Source organism: Helianthus annuus, chromosome 2 (assembly GCF_002127325.2).
Source record: "Helianthus annuus cultivar XRQ/B chromosome 2, HanXRQr2.0-SUNRISE, whole genome shotgun sequence".
Lineage (NCBI taxonomy): Eukaryota > Viridiplantae > Streptophyta > Magnoliopsida > Asterales > Asteraceae > Helianthus > Helianthus annuus.
In genome coordinates, this window is record NC_035434.2 from 114,570,270 (window position 1) to 114,585,333 (window position 15,064).

A 15,064-nucleotide genomic window follows, 5' to 3' on the forward strand; every position below is an offset into this window, starting at 1 on the left:
TATAGGATAACTCAAGGTCATAATGAATCATTAAGGGATTATATAACCAAATTTAGTAAAGAATCCTTGGACATTCCCAACTTGGATATAGCCACGGCTGTTGAGGCCTTCAAGATGGGGTTGCTTAGGGATTCATTATTCTATGATGATCTTGTTATGACACCATGCAGGAACCTAGATGAAGTAAGGACTCGGGCACTCAGGTTCATCCGACTAGAGGATGACAAAAGGATCCAGGAGAGACAAGCAGGATCCTCAAAACAAGAAAAGCAAGGAATCCTCTTTCAAAAGCAACAAATTCAAATCCTATAACAGAACTGATGATGAGGATTATCCTCCGATTTTTGAATATTGTTTTTCCGTTGATAACCATGAACTAATCCTTGCAATGCAGAATCTCGGAGAAAAAGCCAGATGGCCCAGAAAAAATGACAAACCAGCTGCAACTAAAGACAAATCAAAGTGGTGTGCATACCATGAGGATTTTGGGCATTTAACAGAGGAATGCATCGCATTGAGAAAGGAAATTGGATATCTGCTGAGCAAGGGACATTTAAAAGAGTTGTTGGGAAGAAAAAAGCCAAGGACTCAGGATCCTAAAAGGATCCCTGAAAAAGCTCCAGCTCCTCCGGCAGATGCACAAGTGATAAACTTTATTTCTGGTGGGTCAGACATCTGTGGTACATCCTTTTCAGCAGCTAAAAGGCATGCAAAGGAAGCTAAAATGGATAACAGAGAAAGACCTATTCGAACATCAAGTGTCTCGGAAGGAAAAGTGATAACCTTTGATGAAAATGATCGCGTTGATATCCAGGATCCTCATCATGATAGTTTAGTTATTACTCTCTTTATTTCTAACCATTTTGTCCGCAGGATCCTTGTTGACGGAGGAAGCTCAGTAAACATACCAGCTTGATGTTCTGAAGAAAAGGGGTATCTGACGGGTGGTCCTTTGGACAACCCTTAAGCATGTTAAAAGATGAAATAATCCTCCAATTAGCCGTGTAATTATCTTGAATTAGATAACTACGATGCTTATGTTTCAGGTACGATTTAGGAGCTAAAAGATGGATAAAAGGCAGTGTTGGAGGCTTGGGTGGAGAACGGGTCGAGAGAAGAACAAAAGAAATAACAAAGGAGACAAAGTTGCTGAGTACCGTAAATTACGGTTCTACCGTAATTTACGGTAGACCTGGAATTGGCTATTCTCTGCACCGTAATACAGGCTCTTCAAGCCGTAACAAGATTTTGACCACCGTAAATTACGGTGGAGCCGTAATTTACGGTGGAGCTGCAATCCCAAAAACGTAACTGCCATTTTATATTCGGTTTTGGTGTGTCTTTTCACATTATCTCATCATTGGACGGTTCTTGGACACCTTGGGGACGAATTTTGGCTTGTGGCTTGTTTTGTGAACAATTTCAATCATTCGGTTTGTGCTTTTGATTCGTATAAACAATAGTTTGATGTTGATGATGATTCACCGAGCCATGTCCGGCTAAACTCTTCGGTGATCATCCTAGGTGAATGTTTCTAAAACTTTTGTGTGTTTAATTTCTGCATTTCTAGAATGATATCTTGCGTTGCTTGAATGTCATGGCGTATGTTTGATTGTTTGTAGTTTGTTAATCAATATTGCAATTTCTAGTCTTAATCGTACGTTCTTGGTGCCGTTGGCAATCGAGATATCACGGGAAGGGTTAGGGTTGGTTATTGGTTAATAGGTCATCGGGAAACAACCTCGCGTTATCTAATCCGAGTACTTTGTTCCCTTTTATCACTTCAATCACATATACACGAGTTATGTCTATGTAACTCTTTCTAGTGAAATTACACACAACTGTTTAAAGAAACTGAAACCTAGGGTGATCATTGTTCTCTCCTAATTGTTTACAACCAACTTTGATTTGAATTAGTTCTTAATTTAGTTTTCTAAAACAACAATCCACAATCTTGAATTTTAAATTTTCGGCAATTTAGTTTAATATTAGTTTAAATACAAAGCTATACAATCGACACATTTTCCACATACTCCCTGAGTTCGATACCCTTTTACCACTAACTACAGTTGTTTGGGGATTAAATTTGCGTGACCCACGACATCACGTCAAATTTTGGCGCCGTTGCCGGGGAGTAGTGCGCAACGTGTGTTAATTTAATAGTTTTGTTTGTTATTTTCGGGTTTACGCTGGTTGTGTTTAGTGTGCAGGTACTTCAGGTGTATGCATACTAGAGGCTCTCACAGGTCATCACCGCTATCGTTTGATCCGGAAATTGAAAGAACGCTACGACAAAACCGAGTTTTAGTGCGAGAAAACAAAATCATTGGTTCACCCACTTCACCCATTACACTGAGAAACATCATGGCTGATTCTCAGATTCCACCTACAACCAGTCAAACAACCTCATCCTTTATACCTACTTCCACCCAACCATCACCAAACACTACATTACCTAATACCACTGCTGAATTTACACCATCCAATGTCACCCAACCAATCACCACTCAAACTGAGCCTACCATCACCTACGATCCATCCACCACAATCCCACCATTATCTCACTTCTTTCCCCCAACTACAGGTCAATCATCATCCACCTTCACAATTGCACCCAATTCAACTATCGTGCATACTACTTCATCTTTTAGACCACAACAACAACAGTCGGGCTTTCAGTATTCGACCATCCCATTTGGGCAGATCTCGGGAATTCAAGGAGATGGTTATGATGAGGGATTTGAAGATTATGAGGGTTATGAAGATGATGGGTACGGTTATGGAGGTTATGGTGATCAAGGGGATTTCGGGTATTTGCAAAGTCAATCTCAAGGGATGGCAAGTGTTGGTGGAATGCCACAACAACAAATTATACCACAACACATTCGGCCAAGACCACAAGGGCCAACAATCCAACAACCCATTCCATTGCAACAAGTTAGGCCACAACATGTACACCCAGAATTTCAAAGGCCGAATCAATACCCACCGATGCCCCAACAACCAATTGCACCACAAGGGCCTATACCAAGACTAATGGGTCCTATTCGTCCAAGGGGTCGATTGGGTGTTCCAAGAAGGCATCTTAGGGAACAAGCAAGGGGAATAGAGGCACATTTCAGGCCAATCATTACTCAAAACCCTTCACCGGTGGTTATCCCTCACAACAACCAAGGGAGAACTTTTGAAGTAAGAACAAACTTGTTGCAAAGTTTACCGAAGTACAAAGGGTTAGCAACGGAGGAGCCGTATTTCCATCTAGAGGCCTATGACTCAATTTGCAACACTTTTGGGAGTCAAGGTTTTTCGGCCGATGAAGTCAAGTTGGTCTTATTTCAGTTTTCTTTGGAGGATAAGGCAAAGAAGTGGTTCTACACTTTGCCTTCGGCATCAATATATACATGGGGGGAGATGCAACAAACCTTTTTGGATGAATTCTACACCGCCCAAAAGACCAATGATGCGCGGAAGGGATTGAGAAGCTTTCAACAACAACACGGTGAGATGTTTCATGAGGCGTTTGAGCGTTTTAACATGATGATTAAAAACTGCCCTCATCATGGAATCGAGTTATGGGAGTTGATGAACGCCTTTCATGAGGGGTTGAGTGCCGAAGACGCACGTGATCTAATGTCTATCACCGGAGGGACGTTTGGAACGAACTATGAGAATGAAGATTGGGAGTTTTTGGAAAGCATGGCAACTACATCAAAAAGGAAGGCCCAAGCTTCAAGAAGAGCCCGACCAACCACTAACCGACCACAAGTGCACGCCATAGATGATGGTAATGTTCAAACCACTAACCAAATATATAATGTTTGTGCTTTGTGTAACGAAATAGGTCATGCGGCTGAAAACTGCCAAGGGATGTTGGAAGGGCAATACGAGGAAGTCCATGCGGTTCAAGGTCAAGGTCAAGGAGGAGGTGGTAGGAACTACAACAACATGAATTCTAATACCTACCACCCCGGATTGAGGAATCACCCGAACTTTAGATATGGGAACCCGTCAAATCAAGCGAACCCAAATTTTCAAGGTAGCCAAGGTAATTTTGGTTCACGGCCATCTTACAATAATCAAGGTGGATACCGAGGCGGGAATAACCAAGGGTATCAAAAACAATACCAAACGGGTCAAGAACAAGGGGGACTTTCGGGTGGAAACGAGGTGATGGAGATGCTAAAGAGCATGCAAATGGAGATGCAAAAACGGAACCAACTAGACGAAGTGCGAATGCAAAAAGATGAGGTTCGTGATAAAAGCATCCAATCACTAACAACCCAAATGGGTCAATTAGCAACCGATGTGGCGGAATTGAAGAAAGGTAAGGGTCAACTTCTAAGCGACACTAAGGTAAATCCTTCACATGGTTCGAGGTAACGTTAATATCAATCATGTTAGTGTTTTACGAAGTGGGAAAGAGTTTAAGGCCAATTTGTCACCCAAATTGGTCGAGGGGGTGGTTGAGGACATCACGGGAATGGAAAGTGATGATGAACTTTCACCGGTTAAATCAAAAGAACCAATTATTAAAAAACCGGGTTTGGGTGAAAGTGAAAAGAATGAAAAAGTTGAGGGTGAACCGAGTCAAGTTCCATTTCCATCGGCCCTACTTGACCCGGGAAAGAAAAATTTTATTGTGTCAAGAGGTCCTCAAAAGGAGGAGATGTGGGATATGTTCAAACAAGTTAAAATAAATCTCCCACTCCTTGATGCAATAAAACAAGTCCCCGCTTATGCAAAATTCTTAAAAGAATTATGTACACAAAAAAGGCAAAACAAGAAAAAAGTGCCTAAGCGGGTGGATTTAACCGGGCAAGTGAGTGCGGTGTTGAATGGGGAGCTTCCTCCTAAGCTCCAAGATCCGGGCACGCCATTGATTAATGTGCAAGTGGGTAATTTTCAAATGGCTACGGCGTTGCTAGATCTCGGAGCCGGAGTTAGCATTTTACCGGGGGGCTTATACGACCAATACGACTTTGGTCCATTAGCAAGGGTGGAGACGACGGTTGTTTTGGCCGATTTGTCTCATAAGTTGCCTCGGGGTATGGTTCAAAATGTTATTGTAAAAATTGATGAGTTTTATTACCCGGTGGATTTCTTAGTGTTGGATTACTCATCGGCGGACCCTAAACAACAACAAAACATAATTTTGGGTCGGCCATTTTTAAGCACCGCACATGCTATTATCGATTGTAGATTTGGTACAGTTGATATGGCATTTGGAAACAGAAAAATGCGTTTGAATGTTTTTACTAGCAATTCTAATGCTAACGGTGTTGATGAGTGTTTCATGGCAGACATAGTAGATGGATGCAACCCGCATGAGTATGAGGAGGATGGTTTGGATATTTGCCTGTGTGACTTTTCTGAACAGGTACATGCTTATGCGCTACGGGTTGAAGAGGAAGCACAAGATGCTATGGCGATGAAAGAAGGTAGACCACCATGGACCCACCAATTCGAGAGTCTACCGGTGGAAATCGATTCGGGTACAAAACCATCGTTGGAGGAACCACCAAAGTTGGAGCTCAAGGACTTGCCTAGCCATTTGAAGTACGTATTTTTAGGGGATAATGACACTTTACCGGTCATTATTGCCTCTAATTTGGAATTGGCACAAGAGCAAGCATTGATGGAGGTGTTAAGAGCGAACAAGGGTGCTATTGGATGGACGATTGCCGACCTCAAAGGAATTAGTCCATCCATCGTCATGCATAAAATTATCACAACCGAAGATGCCAAACCTACACGAGAAGCTCAAAGGCGGTTGAACCCGAACCTAAGGGAGGTAGTAAAAAAGGAGGTAATTAAGTGGTTGGATGCGGGAATTATCTATCCGATTTCGGATAGTGCTTGGGTGAGTCCCACCCAAGTTGTGCCTAAGAAGGCCGGCATTCAAGTAGTCAAGGATGAAAGTGGTGAACAAATTGCCACCTGACCGGTTACCGGGTGGCGGGTGTGTATTGACTACCGGAAATTGAATGCCGCCACTTCTAAGGACCATTTCCCGCTACCTTTTATTGACCAAATTATTGAAAAATTGTCGGGTCAAAAATATTATTGCTTCTTAGATGGGTATTCGGGTTATAATCAAATTGCCATACACCCGGATGACCAACACAAGACCACCTTCACATGTCCATATGGCACCTTTGCCTTTAGGCGAATGCCATTTGGTTTGTGTAATGCTCCGGCAACTTTTCAACGATGTATGATGAGTATTTTCTCGGACATGGTTGGAGAGTCGCTCGAAGTATTTATGGATGACTTCTCCATTTTTGGCACTACTTTTGATGCTTGTCTCAACGAATTGCAAAAGGTTTTGAAAAGGTGCGTTGAGAAAAAAATTAGTGCTAAGTTGGGAGAAGAGTCATTTCATGGTGCAAGAGGGCATTGTGTTGGGACATGTGATTTCGGAAAGAGGGATGGAGGTGGATAAGGCAAAGATACGGGTAATATCATCTTTGCCACCTCCTAAAAATGTTAAGGGTGTACGGTCATTCTTGGGACACGCGGGTTTTTATCGACGTTTCATTAAGGGTTTTAGTGTTATCACCAAACCCTTATGCAATTTGTTATTAAAAGATGTCCCGTTTGATTTTACTAACGAGTGTATGCAAGCTTTCACTGTTTTGAAGGAACACTTGGTCAAGGCGCCTATCTTGCAACCACCCGATTGGTCAAAGCCGTTCGAGATAATGTGTGATGCAAGCGATACCACTATTGGTGCAGTTTTGGGTCAACGGGTTGACAAGAAGCCGGTGGTTATTTATTATGCAAGCAAAACTTTATCCGAAGCGCAACTTAACTACACCACAACCGAGAAGGAATTACTAGCGGTGGTGTATGCTTTGGATAAGTTTCGCTCGTATATTTGGGGAAGCAAGGTAGTGGTTTACTCGGATCATAGTGCGGTTCGGTACTTGATGGAGAAAAAGGATGCAAAGCCGCGGTTGATTCGATGGGTCTTATTGTTACAAGAGTTTGATCTAGAGATCCGAGACAAGAAGGGAAGTGAGAATGTAGTTGCGGATCATTTGTCTAGGATTCCGGTGGAGGGGACCGATGATGTAAGTGAAATCAATGAAAGTTTCCCCGATGAGCAACGTTTAGCCGTTTCCACTTTCGTTGCACCGTGGTACGCTCATTATGTCAACTATTTAGCCGCGGGTGCCATTCCAACTCATTGGACCAAAAAGCGTCGACAACAATTCATGGTCCAAGTGAGGCAATACATTTGGGATGAGCCGGATCTTTTCAAGATCGGACCGGATCAAGTCATACGGAGGTGTGTGCCCGAGAAGGAAGTGTTAGAAATCTTAACTCATGCTCATTCGTCCGCTTGCGGGGGTCATTTTAGTGGGCATAAAACCGGCTATCGGGTACTTTCTTGTGGGTTTTATTGGCCCACTATTTTCAAGGATGCAATTGAGTTCGCCCGGAATTGTGTAAATTGCCAAAAGATGGGTAGCATATCGAAGAGGGATGAGATGCCACTACAACCAATCTTGGTTGTAGAGATATTTGATGTATGGGGAATAGATTTTATGGGTCCGTTTCCGAATTCGAATGGCTTCCTTTATATTCTTGTGGCGGTGGATTATGTCTCGAAGTGGATTGAGGCTATTGCAACACGAACAAACAACCATTCGGTTGTTTGTAAATTTGTTCAATCCAACATCTTCTCTCGCTTTGGAATCCCGCGGGTCATTATAAGCGATGGTGGTTCACATTTCAAGAACTTTAACTTCGGAAAATTATTGAAGAGGTATAGCGTGAACCACCGAGTCGCCACACCTTACCATCCGCAAACGAGTGGACAAGTCGAAGTGTCCAACCGTCAAATCAAGGAAATCCTCATGAAGACGGTAAGAACGGATAGAAAGGATTGGTCGAGCAAGTTGGATGATGCTTTGTGGGCGTACCGTACGGCCTACAAGACTCCGATTGGCACAACACCTTACCGGATGGTGTATGGTAAGGGTTGTCATTTGCCAATGGAGTTGGCGCATCGGGCGCATTGGGCGATCAAAACAGTCAATGCGGATTACGACGAGGCGGGTAAGTTGAGGAAATTACAATTGAGCGAGATAGAAGAGATTCGAGATGAGGCGTACGAATGTGCATCGGCTTATAAGGATAAGCTAAAGAAAGTGCATGATGCGAAGTTGCGCAAGAAAACGTTCGAAGTGGGTCAGAAGGTTTGGTTGTACAACTCACGACTGAAAATGTTCGCGGGCAAGCTTAAAAGCAAATGGATGGGTCCGTATGTTATTCGAAGAGTTGGGCGATTTGGTGATGTGGACATCCAAGATGAGCAAACGTTGAAACAACAAACGGTGAACGGTCACCGCTTGAAGCCGTACTTGGAAGGAAATGACATCAACAACTTGGAGCTTGACAAAGCGGGCTACATCTTACGCCCGGTTGAGGAGGAACAACCATAAGAGGCCCAGGTTTGGTGGTAGTGTACATAGTAGTTTCGTGTTGTTTTGTTTGTATATTTGCACAATTGGCTTAGTTTCTCGAAGTCTGTGTTCGAAACAAGTGTGGGGATATTCGGGTTGCGAATTGCTCTTACATTGTGTTGAGGACAACACGGGATTTTTGAGGGGGTAGGGTAATTTTTACCAGTTTTTGAAAAAATTAAAACAAAAACATAAAAAAAAATCGAAAAACTTAAAAACCTAAAAAAATTTTGTCACATAGAGTTGCCCAGCGAGCACCGTAAATTACGGTACAGCCGTAATTTACGGTGGATGTTAAAAAGTTGTGAGTTTTACGGTGTAAACATCCTGAGTTACGGCAAAGAATGTTGATTCAGTGTTTACCGTAAATTACGGTAATACCGTAATTTACGGTGAAAGATGAAAATGTTGAGGCTTTACGGTAGATCTCTACTGACTTACGGTGCAAGAAGGGGCATTCAGGTCTCACCGTAATTTACGGTGAGACCGTAAATTACGGTACGCGAAATTCTTGTTTCCGTCGGTAGGGATGCTGCATGTAAATAAAAAAAATAATAATAACAAAATCGAATAAAAACAAGGCTGGTCACGTGAATTATACCCCAACCATTCATTCACTTTTCACCTTTTCACCATCTTCTTCTTCTCTAAGAACCCACATCCCCCATTGTTCTTCCACCTTCTTTCTCTCATAAAACCTTCAATTCCTGTCCAAATCAAGTGGAATCTTGGTCTAAATTGACTAACTTTTCACAAGCTTTGTGATTGTGAGGAGAGATTCCAGAGAAAACACAATTTTGGGGTCGAAATTTGAAACCCTAGTTTGAGATAATTTGGGGGTTTTGGGATTTTTGGTTTCACAAGCATTCTTTCATCTTGAAACAAGGTATGAACACTTACTTTGCTATATTGTGGTGATACATTGTGAAGAACAAGGTGATTTAGGTTATGTGTTCTTGCCCACTTGCTTGTTGTTAAGATATGATAATGGAATTGTTTATTGAACATGGTTGATGGTTGTAGATGTAGGAATTGTTGTTAAAGTAGTGAACTTTTGGGATGCTCTACATTCTAGAGACACCATGCCCAATTTTTGAAGAATTCTTGAACACTTTAGGTTCACTAACATCTACAACCATGACAACAAGCAAGTGTGGGGAGGATTTTGAAGAGAGTGTTTAATTTGGTGTTTGTTTTTGTTGCTTGCCTCTTGTGTGTAGGAAATGGCAAGGACAAAGGAGAAAGCGGGTTCAAGTTCATCTTCATCCAAAGGCAAAGGCAAGGGCAAGGAAAAGGAGCAACCATCAAAGAAGAGGCAATATATGGGCAGGGTAAGCGAAAGTGAGAGCGAAGAAGAAGAAAAGATGGAGTTAGACCCAAGTGATAAGCCGGTGTGGAATTTGGGGTCGTTGGATGACCAACCCGAAATTTGGCAGCCAACCCTTTATAACGACTGCATGAACAAGTTGAAAAACAAAGCAGCCGCATTTATTTGTGAAAAAGAGGTTGATGAACCCCAGTTTGGCCAGTTCGGGGTGTTTGCTAGGTTTCGTGCTTTGGGTTGGGAAGGAGCGCTCAAGTGTTTTGACAAAGATAAGAGCAATCTGTTTATGACTAAGATTCAGGAGTGGATGGCAACACTTAAATGTCACAACTTCCACAAGCCATCACAAATGAAGTTGATCGGGATGGTACATGGGGTGCCAGTTGAGATGTCATTCGACACGTTGAAGAAGCTGGGAAAGTATGACAGTCTCCCGGCTAAGGAGTACATGATTCCCACGCTTGATGATTTATTGCTCAAACCAGAGAAGCACGTGAGATGGAATGACATGTTAGCGGATTTGTTTTTGCCCGGTAGGTACAGTGGTGTGTTATACCGGAAGAATTTGAAGATAGAAGCCAAACTGTTGCATACAATCTGCTTGCTTAATGTCATTCCAAGAAGAGGCGATAAAGAACAGGTGAGGTTTCCAGAGATACCTGTTCTGTATTCATTGATGCATGGGTCCCCACGCTTTCCAATACGTTACCTGATTATGCACCATTTGTGGATATGCCGGAACAAATACGGGAGAGACATTGTCCCGTACTGTCGCATCATAACGGGTTTAATGAAACAGCAGAAGGCACTCACATCTGAGGACCGAGGTTTAACGAAAAGGCACCAGCCTTTTACTCTGGATAGGTTGGGAAACGTTTGGACGTATACTCAGTCTGAACGTTATCACAAGCTGAAATCGGAGGGTCAACGGTGGAGGGCGTTGAAATTGGGTGCAAGGGAGTTGTTACCGGGAGAGCCGGATGAGCCGGAAAGCGATGAAGAGTTGGTTCCTAGTGGGGATGAGGACTATGCAGACGAGCCGCAGGGGGTGCAAATGTTGGTTTTGGGGTTTTTGGTGGTGGTCATGGTGGTACGTTCTACGACTACGTGCAGCAACCGTATGAGCCGGGATGGGCTTATAGTGGTTCAATGCAAGAGGTGATCGAGAGCCAACGCCCTCCGGCGTCCATTTTTGATACTTGGTCGGGGCCGGAGAGGACGTTGTATGACCAAAACACAAGGAATAGTGCAAGCATAGAGCGGTCGTTAAAACATAGCTTCGATCGCAATGAGTCATGGAACCGTACCCACGCATACTCTCGAGAGGTGGATGCTAATAACAGATATCATGATGATCAAATGAGGCGGATGCATGCGGATTGGCATGCCGGAAGGCCGGTTGTTGAAGATCCACAACATGTGGACTATGCTTCATTGCCGCCTTATGATGGTAGCATTTCTTATCCGACTCCACCACTCCACCATTCTCAGTGGCTTGATCCAAGGCGGCAAGAGGGACCACAACAACAAGAGGGAAGCAGTAGCGGCCCATTCGGGTTTGGAGAGTGGAATGATATGATGTCATCCATCTTTGGGCCTCCAGGACCGCGCTACTATTGATCAGGTGGTATTCTCTCTTTTGTATAGTTTGTATATATTTGTTGGTTTATGTTGATTATGGTTGGGAGGATGGGTGGTGATTGATCATGTGGTTGATTATTGGGTTGGCGATTGTTGGTGGTGTCGTGTTTAAAATGAAAAACATAAAAAAAATATAAAATGAAAAAAAAATACAAAAAGAAATTTGGGGTTTGAGAAAAGAAGCTTTTGTGGATGTTGAGTGGGTTAGTGATCAAAGCCTCCCAAAGCCATACATTGGGGTCAATGTATCCCAAGTGTGGGGATGGGGGGAATTTTTTTAAGATTTTTGAAAAAATTTTAAGCCGAGCAAAACAATGTGAAATCTTGACGCCCTAATTTATCCCAAGTTAATGCACCGGCAACCCTTATTACCCTTTTCATTCTTGGTGAGAGTTGTAGCCACACGTGTATATAAATAATCTTTGATGAGAGTGGCTACGGGTGGGGGTGCGTTAGAACTTGTGCTTGAATGCGATTTGAATCCTTAGTTAGACATGAATGTAGAAAGGATAAGGGCATTAGGTAGCCTCGTCGTTGGTGTGAGCGAGTGTGGGATTTGGGGGGTTGGACCTCATTAATTATATATATGAGCAGGGTAGCGAGAGGGGCGGGGGTTTGGACATTTAGTTGCCCATTTTGTGCCTTTAAAGCTTATCATTTGTTTCCCCTAGCTACTTACTTGAAAATTCACCCAAATTCGACCCGGTCTTATAATATTAGTGATAGAATTAGTAGTTTTGTGAGTTGAAGTAGTTTTGGTTAATGTGTTATCGTATGATTGCTAAAAAAAAAAAAAAAAAAAGAGAAAAAAAAAAGAAAAGGAAAAGCAATAAGAAAAAGAAAAAAAAAAGGAGAGAGGGTTTCATTGTCTTGTATATAGTAGCGCATTTTTGTTAGTTGTTTTTGTGTTTGTAATGAAAAGACCGAGTCGAATTTTCACTACTCATATATATTCCATTTCCTACCTATACACCTAGCCACGTTACAACCTTGAAGTCCCTTTGATTTGCGTTTATGTTTGACCCATTTTAGGGGAATGATCGATTCAGGTACAAGCTTATGATTGTGCAACCACCCGTTTGCCTAGTGTGTGTCTAGCTTATCTTTGCTAGTTGTCACTTGTAGCCGAGAGGAGAGAATTTGTGAGGGGTGCATTGCTTGGGTGTTAAAAAGGGGTTGGTAAAGAATTGCATGTTTTGCTTGGTTTGGTTTGATCACTTGTTTTGAAAATCATGTTGATGAGTTGCTTGGGACAAGCAACGGTTAAGTGTGGGGATGTGACGGGTGGTCCTTTGGACAACCCTTAAGCATGTTAAAAGATGAAATAATCCTCCAATTAGCCGTGTAATTATCTTGAATTAGATAACTACGATGCTTATGTTTCAGGTACGATTTAGGAGGTAAAAGATGGATAAAAGGCAGTGTTGGAGGCTTGGGTGGAGAACGGGTCGAGAGAAGAACAAAAGAAATAACAAAGGAGACAAAGTTGCTGAGTACCGTAAATTACGGTTCTACCGTAATTTACGGTAGACCTGGAATTGGCTATTCTCTGCACCGTAATACAGGCTCCTCAAGCTGTAACAAGATTTTGACCACCGTAAATTACGGTGGAGCCGTAATTTACGGTGGAGCTGCAATCCCAAAAACGTAACTGCCATTTTATATTCGGTTTTGGTGTGTCTTTTCACATTATCTCATCATTGGACGGTTCTTGGACACCTTGGGGACGAATTTTGGCTTGTGGCTTGTTTTGTGAACAATTTCAATCATTCGGTTTGTGCTTTTGATTCGTATGAACAATAGTTTGATGTTGATGATGATTCACCGAGCCATGTCCGGCTAAACTCTTCGGTGATCATCCTAGGTGAATGTTTCTGAAACTTTTGTGTGTTTAATTTCTGCATTTCTAGAATGATATCTTGCGTTGCTTGAATGTCATGGTGTATGTTTGATTGTTTGTAGTTTGTTAATCAATATTGCAATTTCTAGTCTTAATCGTACGTTCTTGGTGCCGTTGGCAATCGAGATATCACGGGAAGGGTTAGGGTTGGTTATTGGTTAATAGGTCATCGGGAAACAACCTCGCGTTATCTAATCCGAGTACTTTGTTCCCTTTTATCACTTCAATCACATATACACGAGTTATGTCTATGTAACTCTTTCTAGTGAAATTACACACAACTGTTTAAAGAAACTGAAACCTAGGGTGATCATTGTTCTCTCCTAATTGTTTACAACCAACTTTGATTTGAATTAGTTCTTAATTTAGTTTTCTAAAACAACAATCCACAATCTTGAATTTTAAATTTTCGGCAATTTAGTTTAATATTAGTTTAAATACAAAGCTATATAATCGACACATTTTCCACATACTCCCTGAGTTCGATACCCTTTTACCACTAACTACAGTTGTTTGGGGATTAAATTTGCGTGACCCACGACATCACGTCAGTATCCCAGAATCAGATATCACACCAAGATCCTCCGTGCTTGTAGGATTTAGTGGAGAAACTAAGAGAACCCTGGGGGACATCAAACTCCCAATTTATGTGGAAGGATTACATAATTATCAAAAATTTTGTGTTATTGACTGCTTGTCTTGTTGTAATGTTATCCTTGGCAGGCCCTGGATACACGATATGAAGGCAGTCCCATCCACCTACCATCAATGTGTGAAGCTCCCTAGCCCTTGGGGAATAGTCAAGATCGATAGTGATCAGCAGGAGGCTAAGGATTGTTACACATCATCAATGAAACCAGCCTCGAAATCAAGGGAGCAATAGCAATTAAAGTATCCTCCAAGGAGTGTCTTGGAGGCAAGGGAGCAGGATGTGGACGAAATCCTGATGGATCCTGATGATCCTGAATCCAAAATCTATGTCGGATCAGGGATCCTTGGCAAGATGAAAGAAGACCTTGTATCCTTCCTCAAAAGAAGAAAATCTACCTTTGCATGGAAACATGAGGATATGACAGGTATATCTAAGGATATTATCACTCATAAACTTGGCATTGACAGGTCATTCAAACCAATCCATCAAAAAAGGAGGAAGTTTGCACCAGAAAGAAATACCATTATCCAGGAAGAGGTAGAAAGATTGCTACGAGCAGGTATGATTAGAGAAGTAAAATATCCAAGATGGCTGGCCAATGTGGTTGTTGTTCAAAAGAAAAATGGAAAGTGGAGGGTATGTGTCGATTTCACTGATTTAAATAAGGCATGTCCCAAAGATCCTTTCTCATTACCCCACATTGACTCCATGGTGGATGCAACGGCGGGTCATGAACTGTTAACCTTTATGGATGCTTCATCTGGATTCCAACAAATTCAGATGGAACCATCTGACCAAGAGGATACGGCTTTTATGACCCCAACCGGTTTATATTGTTATATTGCTATGCCGTTTGGGTTAAGGAATGCAGGTGCAACATATCAAAGACTGGTGAATATGATGTTCAAGGATCAGATTGGAAAGACTATGGAAGTATACATAGATGATACGGTGGTGAAGTCCATAAAAGCTGAGGATCACCTAAGAGACTTGGAGGAAGCATTTGATATCCTTGACAGATATAACATGAAGCTTAATCCTTCAAAATGTCACTTTGGTGTAAAGGCAGGTAAATT

The 15,064-nt window shown here is 42.2% G+C and overlaps 1 non-coding gene across 1 annotated transcript; it reads right to left on the reverse strand.

Annotated features, from left to right (window-relative positions):
• Window positions 1-3,460: 3,460 nt before the first annotated feature.
• LOC118489990 lies at window positions 3,461-3,566 on the reverse strand. Its single transcript, XR_004888001.1, has one exon. It is a non-coding gene; the product is annotated as a small nucleolar RNA R71 (small nucleolar RNA).
• Between the last annotated feature and the right edge of the window lie 11,498 nt (window positions 3,567-15,064).